The sequence below is a fragment of the Macrobrachium nipponense genome, chromosome 29 (genome assembly GCF_015104395.2).
Source record: "Macrobrachium nipponense isolate FS-2020 chromosome 29, ASM1510439v2, whole genome shotgun sequence".
NCBI classification, from domain to species: Eukaryota; Metazoa; Arthropoda; class Malacostraca; order Decapoda; family Palaemonidae; genus Macrobrachium; species Macrobrachium nipponense.
Window position 1 is genome coordinate 1945653 of NC_061092.1, and position 15000 is coordinate 1960652.

Consider the following 15000-nt stretch of genomic DNA (forward strand, 5'->3'; position numbering starts at 1 on the left):
GATAATTTCCTGTATTTCATTCATCGATACTCATAGTTCTGATCAGTTCGCTAAAGGCCTCATGTTAAGAATCTCTCTCTCTCTCTCTCTCTCTCTCTCTCTCTCTCTCTCTCTCTCTCTCTCTCTCATAGTCGACATGTCTGCTTGCCTGACTGATGACCGTTGGGCACCGTTAACTTTCCGTTTCCTTCTGATATGAAGCTTATCCTGTCTGTGACCGCCGGCCGCTGAGACCGCTGACCCATTTCTGGGTGAATGGTAGAATGTTCATTTGATGCTAACGAAACTGTTCGATCACACCGTTTTGTCGTTGTTGATTTTAGGGTTCTTAGATATATTTGGGCCGAGGATTTCGTGCAGGAGTGTTATTTTTTTTTATTTTTTTTATTTTTTTTTTTAGAATGAGGTAAACTTTCATGATTATTTAAGTAGTTATGAGATGAGAATCTTGTCTAAAATTTGGGCCGAGGTTTTCATGCAGTTTTATTTATTTATGTAATTAATTATTTTTTAGGATTAGAGAAATTTTCATGATAATTTAAATAGTTATGAGATTAGAATCTTGTCTGTAATACCGTAGACGAATTTTGGCTGCAGATTCCATGCAGTATTTATTTATTTTAGATTTTAGAATTAGGTAAATTTTCATGATCATTTAAGTAGTTATGAGATTAAGATCTTGGCTAGAACTTCGTAGATGTATTTGGGTCCATATTTCGGGCAGTTTTTTAGAATGAGATAGATTTCCATGATTATACAAGTAGTTATGAGATTAAAAAATTGTCTAAAATTGTGAAGACGAATTTTGACCACAGATTCCATGCAGTATTTTTTTTTTAATTAGTTAATTTTTTATCACCATTACTCTAGTTATGAGTTAAAGATCTTGTCTAAAATATTGTAGAGTCGTAGACGAATTTTGGCCACAGATTCCATGCTGCGATCATATATTCTCTTCAGTGCCTTTCTGCCCCCTTTTTTTATTTCTAAAAATTCTTGACAGTTGTATGTCACCCAGTTTTTACGCTGAAGCTGTCGAATTGCAATATGTTAGAAGGGTAGAACTTCTATTTCTTTTGCGTTTTTAAATTTCTTGTTTTTTGTATTTTCTCTTTGATCTGTTACGGCGAAAGTGAACAACATTTTCCCCAGAGAGAGAGAGAGAGAGAGAGAGAGAGAGAGAGAGAGAGAGAGAGAGAGTTTTTGAGAATTATGTTAGTTGCATTGTTATAGTCAAAGTATGCAACATTTCCAGAGAGAGAGAGAGAGAGAGAGAGAGAGAGAGAGAGAGAGAGAGAGAGAGAGAGAGAGAGAGAATTATGTTAGTTGCATTGTTATAGTCAAAGTATGCAACATTTCCCAGAGAGAGAGAGAGAGAGAGAGAGAGAGAGAGAGAGAGAGAATGATATTAGTTGCATTGTTATAGGCAAAGTATGCAACATTTCCCGGAGAGAGAGAGAGAGAGAGAGAGAGAGAGAGAGAGAGAGAGAGAGAGAGAGAGAGAGAGAGAATTTTATTAGTTGCATTGTTTTAGGCAAAGTATGCAACATTTCCCAGAGAGAGAGAGAGAGAATTATGTTAGTTGCATTGTTATAGGCAAAGTATGCAACTTTTCAGAGAGAGAGAGAGAGAGAGAGAGAGAGAGAGAGAGAGAGAGAGAGAGAGTTTTATTACTTGCACTGTTATAACCAAAGTGGGCAACATTTCCCAGAGAGAGAGAGAGAGAGAGAGAAGAGAGAGAGAGAGAGAGAGAGAGAGAGAGTTACTTGCACTTTTGCAGAATTGTCTTATATTCTTGCATTGCTTTTCCGTTTTTATTTTTTTTTTTCGCTAGACCAGCCGTATCAATTCAGCCATTTCAAAAATAGCCTTTTTTTTTCCAAGATAATGAAAATGCGTTTTTTCAGAAACGTTCTCCTGATATAAGCCGTGTGAATGTGTGTGTGTGTGTGTGTGTGTGTGTGTGTGTGTGTGTGTGTGTGTGTGTGTGTGTGTGTGTGTGTGTGTGTGTGGTAGTATTGAATTGAAGTATCAGTTTTTATTACAAAGTATTGTATTTATTTTCGTAAAGCTTTATGCAACGGTTATTGATATCAAAGTATATTTTATATTTGTAGTTAGAATGTTTAAAGTGTTCCTTTTTATTCTTTTTATTCTGGATTGCTGTTTATTTGAGTGATATGATGGATTTCTTGGTAGCGAATCTGCGTGACTTCAATTCTGCAATTTTGCAACAACGACAAGTAGAAGAACAGGGGTCCTTGACCTTTCGATGACCCCCCAATGAATTGCCCAATATTGTTCCGTACCCCCTTTGCTTAAGTCCACTTAGGTCGTATTTGTTGAAAATATAACTTAATATACTTACATACATACTTTAGGTATGAATAGCTAGGAATAGAACTTACAAGAAAATCAAAAGTATTTATAGTTGTATATAGTTATTTATTTACAATGTGTACCCATGTTGTATACGTATTCACATTAAAATCAAATATGTACACATATCCAGAGATCAAGTCCCATACCCCCCCATCATGAGGTTCTCATACCCCTGTCAAGAGCCCCTGATGTTTGATGTAGAAGATACTGGAAAATGTAATTTTTCAGTAATTTCAGTTAAAATATCGTGTTCATTAGATGTAGCAGAAGGTAATGGGAAATAAACATCCCCTTGGGACATCGGTCATACAGAGGAATTCGGAGTCCTTTCTGTGCCATCCTATGACGGAAGGATTCTTCGAAGCCTCCTGTTTCCGATTATTAGATTGATAAGTTTATTTTTCGAAAAGCTTTGCACGTAATCGATGTTGAATTTTACACTTGACTTTTAAGAATCCTTATTGTGAAAGCGTCGTGAATGTTCGATTTTTTATTCATTTATTTATATATTTATTTATATATTTATTGTGAAAGGACCATCCACTACGCTGTGGCAAGTCATGTGTCAGACATAAACATGAAATTGTTGTTCCATGTTGGAAGGTGGTTGGATGGGTGGGTGGGTTACCAAATCCATCGCACTTTAAATACGACTGGACTATCTCTCTCTCTCTCTCTCTCTCTCTCTCTCTCTCTCTCTCTCTATGCAACTTCAGATAGAGGCTTAAACATTTGGTAGTTTAGCTTCCTATAATCTTCCATGCCAGTTACAAAAATAAATAAATGAATAAGTAAATGGATAAAATGATAAATAAAGAGATAGATAGCTAGCTAGATAGATAAATAGACAGATAATTTAGGAAACGGCAGATGCAGGTCATAATAATAATCCAGTAAGAACAATGCGGCGACGACAGTTATGTGCAGATTGAGAAAAATTAATTCCAAAAGGTGATTGAAGAACTCGGTGACACCAAGTCGAAGAAATTGAAGATGACTGAGGCCAGTTAGATGAGTTGGCTGACAGGAGTCAATCATCACGAAGAGATCAGTTAACTGTGATTAGTCAATTGTGCAAAAGTTGAATCTTTTCGTTTTTATGTTAAGCGTCGTAGATTTTTTTCCCCCCCACTTTTTTTCATGTCCAGAAACTGTATCTGATATTTCCCATCATATTTTTTTTCCCAAGGTATTAATTCCCAGAGATAGTTTCCTACTCTGATGTTAGGGTTATAAATGGTGGATTTTTTTTTTTTTATTCTTGTACTGAAAATAAATGCGATATTTTCCCGTGTTATTTTATACATGAACCGCGTGATTTCCTCCTTGATGTAAAACCAGAGAAATTTAAGTTTGTTTGAGATTTCCCATTATTTTTTTTTCTGCGTAATTCAACGTTGCTATTAATGATGATGAATTCCAATGAAAATTTCCGGATGGGGGAGGGGGGTAGGGGGTTTGAGATACGTAGGGGGAGGGGACGGGAGGGAGGGGGGTGGAAGTTCAAAGTTAGGCTTATCGGTGGACACAATGTCAAAGTTATAATTGGATTTTCGGCCATGTAAGCCAACGGGCCAAGCTGTTGAGACCCTGTAGCTTGGGAGCTGTAATTATCAAGGTGGGAGCGGTAATATTTATGCTAATGGCCGCGTTTTTATTGCCGTTTCCCACCCTCCACCCCCCGCCCCCTTTTTTTGTAAGTTTTTAGTTTTCTGTTAAATAAACCTATTGAGATGGCTTTGTCTGTTCGTCCGCACTTTTTCTGTGCGCCCTCAGATCTTAAAAACTACTGAAGCTAAAGGGCTGCAAATTGGTATGTTGATCATCCAGCCTCCAGTCATCAAGCAGACCAAATTGCAGCCATCTGGCCCCCAATGGTTTGCATTTTATTTAAGGTTGAAATTAATCATGATTTTACGTCTGGCAACACTCTGGGACAGGCCACCACAGAAAACTCAATCGTAAAATAAATGTATGGGCCAATTGAAAGTCTGTGATTTTTTCTGGTTTGTCTCTTTCTGTTAATAGTGGTGCGTTTCATGTTTTTTTTTTCTGAGTAGTAGATAAATGAATGGGGCCACTTAAAAATCTGCATTTTTGTCTATTCTTGTTTATGTAGTTAGAAAGTGAGTTGTCTTTTTTTATGTTGTCAAAAGAATTAATGGGCCACTCAAAAGACTGCATTTCATTTTGTTGTTTTTTTGTCCGTTATTTTTTGTATAGTAGAAAAAGGACTGAATTGGGCCACTGAAAAAAACCACATATCTGATATAAATGGGATGTGTGGATGTAATTGTTAATTATGGTGTTGTTTTTTATATTGCTCTCTTTTTTTGTGATTAGTAAAAAAAGCCTATGGTCTATTTAATAAAAACATAATTTCTTAAATTAATGGGACGTGTGTATTTGATTCACAAGTCTACTTAAAGAAACCTTGAGTTATGGTACCGAAGAAAAGAAAATATGTTTCGCGTAACGTCTAAAACCACAAGTAAATATTTTGTCTCGTGTGACTGTTGAAAATGATTAATTCTAGCATTATTAGCCTGTGGACATACTGTTATGTAAACTTGCAAAGTAATTTAAAAGCTAAAAACAGCCCTTAGGACGCAATGAAGGAAATATTTGTGCTTGAAACGCACGCACGGCGAGATTGTTTCGTATCGCAAGCGTCAACAATTCCGGTTGTTTTGAAAACTGCGAGGTCTTTCTTTTGAATACAGACACAATACGAATTTCAAACATCTTGGCTTTTATTTTTTTTTTTTTTCGGGAGGGGAGGAGTTGGGGGGGGGGTGTCGTGGGGTTGATGATAAGGAGCGCTTGAGGCTCCAATATTCATTCGTTTATGATATTTTGTCGGAAAATTCATAATATATAAATCAAAATTTATTGACATTGTAATTAATGGCTGTCATGTGGAACTGAACTTTAAAACAAATGTCTAGCATAATTTGGGGGTGGGTGAGGGGGGGTTTGAGGATAGGGAGCGTTTGAGGCTGCAATATTCATTCGTTTATGATATTTTGTCGAAAAATGTTTATAATATATAAATCAAGAACTTATTGGCGTTGTAATTAATGGTTGCCATGTGGACCTGAACTATAAAACACCTGTCTAGCATAAAATTTGGATCGGCGCACCTGTCCATCCTTTCACGCCACAGTTTTTATGACCTTCTTGAAGGTGTTTCCACACCTCGGTAAAAACATGTCATAATACATGTTGATGACCTATCACACACATCACAAACAGGTTGAATACAAATCAACGACTTATTGGTAATTCGAACCAGAGCTTCAAGCCATTACAACGTGCATTTGTGCATTTGCTAAAGGTTCGTTTCGCAATTATGTTCGTTGACTCGTTTTCGACATGTCTGTGATATGCATGAGACAAGTTGCAGACATGTGGACTCTCTCTCTCTCTCTCTCTCTCTCTCTCTCTCTCTCTCTCATCTGTAAGACCTGTATCGGGCCAAGGTCTTTGACATACTTTACTGTGTTCTTTGACTTTCAACATGTTTATGATATGTATTTGATAAGTTGCAGGCATGTTGATGATACGTATTAGATGAGTTGTAGACATGCATATGATGTGTTTTAACTGTAGTTTGCACTCAACCTTCCAGTCTATCTTTGAGACCTATTTCAGTCTTGGATTGAGATAAATCATTCTGGTGTATACACCCAAATTCATCAGTATGTTAGACGAGCATCCTCGGCTTTGTTCCACAGGAAGACTTCCTTTTGGATTTTTTGTTGAAAAAAGCTTTTCACGTGGGTAAATTCCCTCCCCCCTCCCCCTAACCCATCCCAACACACCACACACACAACACACCAAACACACCACCAACACACCACCACCACACACACCACATACTTGTTCCGTTGCCAATGAATGACCGGGTTGTTGTAGTGGCTAGATTCATACCTTTGTTGTCAGAGATATGGTTTGACAATACCTGCGAGGACTTGCCGGATGTTTCATTAATTTAACGGCCTGTTTGCTTGTGCTCTCTCTCTTCTCTCTCTCTCTCTCTCTCTCTCTCTCAAGGATATTTTTGGGAGATTCTTAAATAATTTATATCGGTTCTTATTATAGAATGTAGGGCTTTCTGACGTATGGGATTACGAGTATGTTATGAGAGAGAGAGAGAGAGAGAGAGAGAGAGAGAGAGAGAGAGAGAGAGCTTAAGAATTAATTGCCTACACACACACACACACACACACACACACACACACAGGTGGCCCCCTGCTATTGCACGAGATACGTTTTTGTTCCCCTCACGAGTCAATATTTGAAGAATTGTAAGAGTCTGCATTTTATCCTGCAATGTTTCAGTGATCGTCCTTCGTCTATTTATGTGGAAGGGAACAAAATTGACAGAGATTAAGCGTTTATATTTCACAGTTCAGCAAGTTATGCAGCAGCAATTAGAAGTGCAGGGTAAATGTGTGTATATATATATATATATATATATATATATATATATATATATATATATATATATATATATATATATTTATATATATACATACATATATATATATAATTTTATTACAATGTATACAGAGGAGTCTTATACATTTATACAAATTAATCAGATTCGTGAATAGATGGGCATGAATAACTGTTATAAAATAACATCACAAGTCGGTACACAAATGGTCAAGAAACAAGGTACGAGGCATAAATATAAATGACCACATATCGACTAAACATCATAAACATGAACAGCTCGATAGTTACTTTAAAAATAGAATCGTTAATATAAAGAGACAAGAAAAAGCAATGAAAGCCCAAAAATAGAATCGGTATATAAATGACAAAAATTATCAATAATTAATCATCAGTAATAACCAATAATTAAACATCAATAATCACCATTAAGCGAATAAGCATTACAGTTAAGCGAATAAGCATTACAGTTAAGAGTCGGTAAAAATATGTAAAACACTCACTCAAATTACTACATCAAACAGTCAATAAATTAATCATATGACCTCCATAATTAAATCCGAAGTTACAGATAAAGTAAAAGAAAAAAACAACCACACGTCCAAAATGGATACCACTTTAGCAACAGCATTAATAAGGTAAGCTTAAACACATTCTTGCAAAGTACTATAAAAAAAAGTACATCGTATAATTACTCTTACATAAAGAGACAATAAGACACTTATAGGGCGATATCTCTGTTACCATAAATATCTTTCACCCAAAAACTGGAAATAAACTTACCAGGGTTAAATGAATGTAACCACCACAGGGCTTACACATCTGTATGATCTCGTCCGAGTATTGCAGCCTTGCATGTTTCTTAAGATCACCTTATCTTTGTTAGCCATGTTGTGGTTATATTTGTAAGCCCTGTGGTGGTTGTATTCGTTTAACCCTGTTAAAAAATAACCACAACATGACTAATAAAGATAAGGTGATCTTCAGAAACATGCAATGCTCCAATACTCTGACGAGATCCCATACACAGATGAGGTGAAATTCCGAAACATGCAAGGTTGCAATACTCGGACGAGATCCCATGCACGGATGAGGTGAAATTCCGAGACGTGCGAAGCTGCAATACTCGGACGAGATCCCATACACAGATGAGGTGAAATTCCGAAACGTGCGAGGCTGCAATACTTGGACGATATCCCATACACAGTGCGAAGCTGCAATACTCGGACGAGATCCCATACACAGATGAGGTGAAATTCCGAAACGTGCGAAGCTGCAATACTCGGACGAGATCCCATACACAGATGAGGTGAAATTCCGAAACGTGCGAAGCTGTAATATTTGGACGAGATCCCATACACAGATGAGGTGAAATTCCGAAATGTGCGAAGCTGCAGTACTCGGACGAGATCCTATGCACGGATGAGGTGAAATTCCGAAACGTGCGAAGCTGCAATACTCGGACGAGATCCCATGCACGGATGAGGTGAAATTTCGAAACGTGCGAAGCTGTAATATTTGGACGAGATCCCATGCACGGATGACGTGAAATTCCGAAATGTGCGAAGCTGCAATACTCGGTCGAGATCCTATGCACGGATGAGGTGAAATTCCGAAATGTGCGAAGCTGCAATACTCGGTCGAGATCCTATGCACGGATGAGGTGAAATTCCGAAATGTGCGAAGCTGCAATACTCGGACGAGATCCCATACACTGGTAACCATACCTGACAGAGACACACTACTGCCTCTAAGATAGTCCCCCTACTGACTGAAGAAATTAAACACATCGTAACAGCCGTCGATTCCCCTTACCTTCAAAACACAAGAACACGTCATCAACTGTAACCATTAGAAGGCACAATCTGAAGGCTATTGTTCTGGGAAAACTACCACTAAACCTGACAATATATATATATGTATATATATATATATATATATATATATATATATATATATATATATTATATATATATATATATATATATATATATATATATATAATATTAATTTTCTATTGATCACTTTCCTTGTATACTCTTATTATTCTTGCAGAAACACACTAAGGAATAATAAAGGAAGCTCTCTCTCTCTCTCTCTCTCTCTCTCTCTCTCTCTCTCTCTCTCTCTCTGTATCTCCGCGTTTTGTTACCAGAACACAAACAAGCTTCATTAAGGGTGTGCTCCATTAAACCGACTTCCGGTGGATAGCATTTCAAATGTACTGTAATGTGGCGTTGCCATGGACAACGGCCCTTTCTTCCGAAATAGCCATTTCGAGGTTGTACATTTCCTCGAGTTCATTGTTTGGCCCGGATTGCTAATGGAATGCCGTCTTTCTTTTTCTAAACCCCGTCCCCCCTCTCTCTCTCGTAGTAGCCATCTTGCTTGGTGAGACGTACCCGCGTGAAGTCGGATTAATCAACAGATATCACAAGTTTAACATACGACTTAAATTTGAATTTGAGAAATATCTAGAAGTGTTCATGAACTATCGGTGATAAGATTAGTGTGAAAAATAGTAGGATAAAGCGTCTTCTAAGTTAGTTTATCAAGTGTAATACTATAAATCAGAACAAGATGGCAGTAAGTTCCAACTGCGGGAAGAGGTGGCGTAATTTGGCGTGTTTAGCAGATTCGCAATACGATGAGGTAGCAGGAAGGGAACTGGCATTCTCATCTATGAAAACAGCAACAGTCCTAACCAAAAAGATACAAAAGCATTCATAGATATATTAGAAGGATATAATCCTTCAAACTGGAACAAATCTAATGAAAACATCTTGAAAATAATTGAAGAAGTTCCAAATAAAATCCAAGTGGTCAAGAGACTCATAAAGAAAATATACATAAACCAACATTATTCCGACAAAGAAAATGAATAAGGTGAATCTTGTGAATATCCTAATTGATGCATTAGGAAAAAGAATGCCAAAAGCATGCAAACTTGTGTAAGGTTTGGCCCGGTATAGCATAGTCAATCCACAACCCCTAACTAATTCAGAAAATGTGCTGCATGCAACATTCCGACCCATCCACAGTGTGCTGAGGTAATACAAGATTTGAGAAAAGATACAAGAATTTTTTGTTCAACATGTCTATCATGGATAGACAATGTTATTAAATCAATATTGAATGTACAAATAGTTTGAGGATGAAGAAGAAGAGGAAGAGGAATTAAGAAGAAGAAAAAGAAGAAGAGGAAAACGGAAGAGAAGTAAACAAAAATGAAATGACAGAAAAAATAAGGAAAACAAAGAACATTATGTATGGATGCAGAGATAGACTCATTGATACTACATATGAGGCAATAAAGCAGCATACCTACGAAGAAATAAATTACGATATGACAACAGAAAAGCAACTCCCGAAGAGGCTCTACCCAGATCTATACAATGACGGGAAAGAGGAAAAAATAGACAAGAAAGACAAAATCTGCAACCTTTTGAAAAGAGGGAATTGCAGATTTGGAGAAAGATGTTACTACAAACATCCTAAGATATATCAAAACTATGAAATATATGGTAAATGTGCATACTTAGATGGATATGGGGATGATTGCAGAGATCTGCATCCAAAAATATGTAAAAACCAAATAAAAGAAGGAAAACGGATGTAAGTTCGACAAAAAATGCAAATATATGCACCCTGTAGCCATGAATCATAATCAAATAAATAACCAACCAAGTAATAAAATCCAAAATAAGAAAGAAACAAATAAATGAGAGAAATCAAGAATAAGAATATCAGGTAAAAGAGAAAAGCAAACCACCAATGAGATATGCAGAGGTGTCAGCAAAAAATTTCAAAGCATCAGCTCCGAAATTCTACTCAAGAGATAACTGTATTTATTATGCAAGAGGATATTGCAGAAACGGACGAAAAAAATTGCAGATTCAGACAACAAAATGAATAATTATGATGAAGGAAGATCAAATATTATGGAAAAGTTGGATTTTTAATGTCAGAATTTCTGGAAATGAAAAAAAGAACAACATACCAGAACAGGAAAGAGACATGGGAAAAATCCTTATTACTACCAGTATTAAATGAGGAGAAAACACGCAAACCATCATAGTGATGAATGCGCAGGGTTTAGTTACGAGTAACTCAAAAAGAAAAATAGAGTACTTAGAAGAACTAACCCAAAATGAAAAGAAAATAGATATAATGAATATAAGTGAAACCTGGTATTCCCAAGAGACTGGGAATGATGATCAAATAAAAGGGTTCCAAACTTATAGATCAGATAGAAAAAATAGGAATCAAGGGGAACCGCAAACAATATATGGGAAAGACAAAAAACAAGGAAAAATATATGAGAAATATAGTAACTCAGAATGTGAACTAATAGCGGTAGAATTTGAATCTGAAAAATTGATGAAACATAGTAATATATAGACCTCCTAATACTAAAGAGTTTGACTTAATAATTGAAAATTGGATGATATATGTAGAAATCACAAGGACTGGACTATTCTCCTATCTGGTGACTTCAACTTTCCTTTCGTAGAATGGAAAGAACGAATAGGAGATTGTGGTTGTACTTATACATATAAAAAAGAGAGTAATAGTAGTGCAGAAGATAAGAGGCAATTTGAAAAAGCTATTAGATATGCTACTAGAATACAACATTCAACAAATAAATCACCTGCCAACAAGAAAGGAAATACTTTAGACCTAGTATTTGTGAACGAGATGAATTATGTTAAAGAAATAATAGTTTATAATGCGAGTATTTCAGACCATAATGTCATAGAATTAACAATTCATTCCAAAAAGCAAGTGAAAATAGAGATAAGCAAGAAATGAAAAAGTGGGAAGGATATGGAAAATACAACTTCTACAGTAAAAAATATAAAATGGTCAGAAATTAATGAAGAATTAAACAAAGATTGGGATAACATTTTCGTAAGTGATGACATAAGGGTAAATACGGTAGATACTTATATAAAATATTTGGAGAAAATAGTGGAAAAATATATACCGAAGAAGGAAAGTAAACATCATTCATGCATACCAAGAGACAGAAGGATCTTGTTCCAGAAAATCAGAAAGTGGAAAAAAGGTCTTGCAAAAGAAAAAAATGCATGGAAGTTATAGAACTAAAAAGTAAGATAGAAAATGCAGAACAAAAGATATACAATCAAAAGAAAATGAAAAAACGGGACTTGGAAGAAAAAACCCTATTAAATATCAAGCAATACCCCCAACTGATATCATATGCGAAGAAGATGAATAAAAGAAGAATAGAAATAGGCCCTCTGAGAATTGAAGGGAGATTAACGAATGAAAAAAAGGGAAAAAAAAGGAAATTTGCAACATACTGGCAGAAAACGATATAAGAGAGAATTCACCCCTAGAATAGATAATGAAGATAATGATATAGAAGTAAGGGAAGAAAATAGTGAATATTTAGCTGACATAGATATTAAATGAAGCTGATATTGTGCAGGCTATTAATGAAATTAAAAATTTAAAAAAAAAATGAGCTGCTGCAGGGCCTGATGGAATTCCTGCTATTTTGTTAAAGAAAGTAGTTCATTCTATCGCAAGCCACTTGCAATATTATTAAGACAAAGTGTAGATACAGGCAAGATTTATGATGAGCACAAAATTAGCATATATTACCCCTACTTTCAAAAGTGGATCAAGACTAGAGGCAAGTAATTATAGGCCTGTGAGTCTAACATCACATATTATGAAAGTGTATGAAGGGTAATGAAGAAAAATATTATGAAACATTTAATAAAAAATAATTTGTTTAATAAAGGACAACATGGTTTTCGTACCACAGAAAAGTACACAAACCCAACTGTTAGTCCACCGTGAGAACATATTCAAAAATATGAAAAGCGGAAATGAAACAGATGTGGTTTATTTAGACTTTGCAAAAGCTTTTGATAAAGTAGACCATAATATATTAGCGAAGAAAATTAGAAAACACAATATCGTGGATAAAGTAGGAAGATGGTTAAAAGAATTTTTACACAACAGAAAACAGATAGTTATAGCAAACGACGAGAAATCGGATGAAGCCAAGGTAATATCCGGTGTGCCGCAAGGTACGGTGTTAGCTGCAATACTGTTTGTTATTATGATTGAAGACATAGACAATAATGTTAAGGATTCGGTAGTGAGTAGTTTCGCAGATGACACAAGAATAAGTAGAGAAATTACTTGTGATAAAGATAGGAACGCTCTACAAAGAGACCTTAACAAAGTATATGATTGGGCAGAGGTAAATAGGATGGTATTTAACTCAGATAAATTTGAATCAATAAATTATGGAGACAGAGAAAGAAAGCTATATGCATATAAGGGACCTAATAATGAGACCATCACAAATAAGGAAGCAGTTAAAGACCTTGGTGTGATGATGAATAGGAACATGTTATGCAATGATCAAATAGCAACTCTGTTGGCAAAATGTAAAGCAAAAATGGGAATGTTGTTACGGCACTCAAAACAAGGAGGAAAAGCTGAACACATGATTATGCTTTATAAAACATATGTTCGTATAGTCCACTTGAATATGCAATATGATATGGTACCCACACTATCAAAAGGATATTGCACAAATAGAGAGTGTACAAGGTCCTTTACAGCTAGAATAGAAGAAGTTAAGGACCTAGACTACTGGGAAAGACTACAATTCTTAAAATTATATAGTCTAGAAAGGAGAAGAAGAACGCTACATGATAATTCAGGCATGGAAACAGATAGAAGGAATAGCAGAAAATATCATGGAACTAAAAATATCAGAAAGAGCAAGCAGAGGTAGATTAATAGTGCCCAAAAACTATACCAGGAAAATAAGGAAAGCACACAGGACATTAATCCACTACGCACCAGCATCGATAATGCAGCGTCTATTCAATGCGTTGCCAGCTCATCTGAGGAATATATCAGGAGTGAGCGTAGATGTGTTTAAGAATAAGCTCGACAAATATCTAAACTGCATCCCAGACCATCCAAGATTGGAAGATGCAAAATATACCGGAAGATGTACTAGCAACTCTCTGGTAGACATTAGAGGTGCCTCACACTGAGGGACCTGGGGCAACCCGAACAAGATGTAAGGTCTGTAAGGTAAGGTAAGGTCTCTCTCTCTCTCTCCTAAGACTGCAGAAGGGACCCAATAATAAGTAAAGGATTTCTTTTTTGGCGATTTTTTGCAATATGAAATTAGTCATGAGATGTATTGCTTTTGATAAATGTTTGTAGTTTCAGATCAGATTAGATATTTATATCCCTCTATGTTCTTGATAATTTTGTAATTAGAATTTATGCAGGGGATAGTTTAAGAAAGAAACTAGGCGCAATCCAACCTCCAGCTTACTCGCGACACGTGCAAGATTTTTTCCCCCTCACGTAAAAGGTGTAAAGATTATATTCCCAACTTTCAACGTAAATTAAAACGTGCTAAAGTCTACGGTCAAATAGTCTTGTTTCGCCAACGAAAATTCAAATAAATACGCTATATTTTTATTTAGGAATATTTTTTCTGTACTATTTATCATGCACATTATATATTTTTTTTTTTACATTTTTTCATTCTAATAAATAATTCATAAATATCGCATGCTAAAATTTTTATATATTTAACTCAATGCGAAACACCTTTTTCAGATCATCTTAGGTTCTTCCATAGACCTTTCCTACCCCCTCCTTACAACAAGTACAATAACAACAGAGTATTTTGTAGGTTTACGCCCCGAGTAAGTGAAAAATGCCAATCTTAACTCAATACATTTCGTTTGTAGTTCAGAATCAGTCATAAGGTCACTTGAACGAACAATTGTCAAAATTGTTTTCAGCACAGGTTTAAATTATTGTCCCTGCCTTTCGTTCGTACATTACCTGCTCATACATACGACAGGCCCGTGATGATTTACATTGGAAACGCCACAAAGCTGCAGAGGGCCTTTCCAGCCACCTGGAAATAAACACGTTGCATAATTGCTAGTCGTAATCTCTCCGTTTTTTGCCACAACAGTCTCGAGGGTAGATATTTAAGCTCATTTCATTTTGCTCCAGAGCGCTAAATTGCCCGATTTTTCTTTTTTGGCCTGGTCAGTTAAACTACTCCGGGGTATAACTCTCTCTCTCTCTCTCTCTCTCTCTCTCTCTCTCTCTCTCTCTCTCTCTCTCAGA

General features: G+C 36.0%; 1 protein-coding gene across 1 annotated transcript in view; it reads left to right on the forward strand.

Annotated features, from left to right (window-relative positions):
• Positions 1-15000, forward strand: part of LOC135206037 (polypeptide N-acetylgalactosaminyltransferase 5-like) — a gene marked incomplete in the record, with an annotated part of 590860 nt that overhangs the window by 239299 nt on the left and 336561 nt on the right.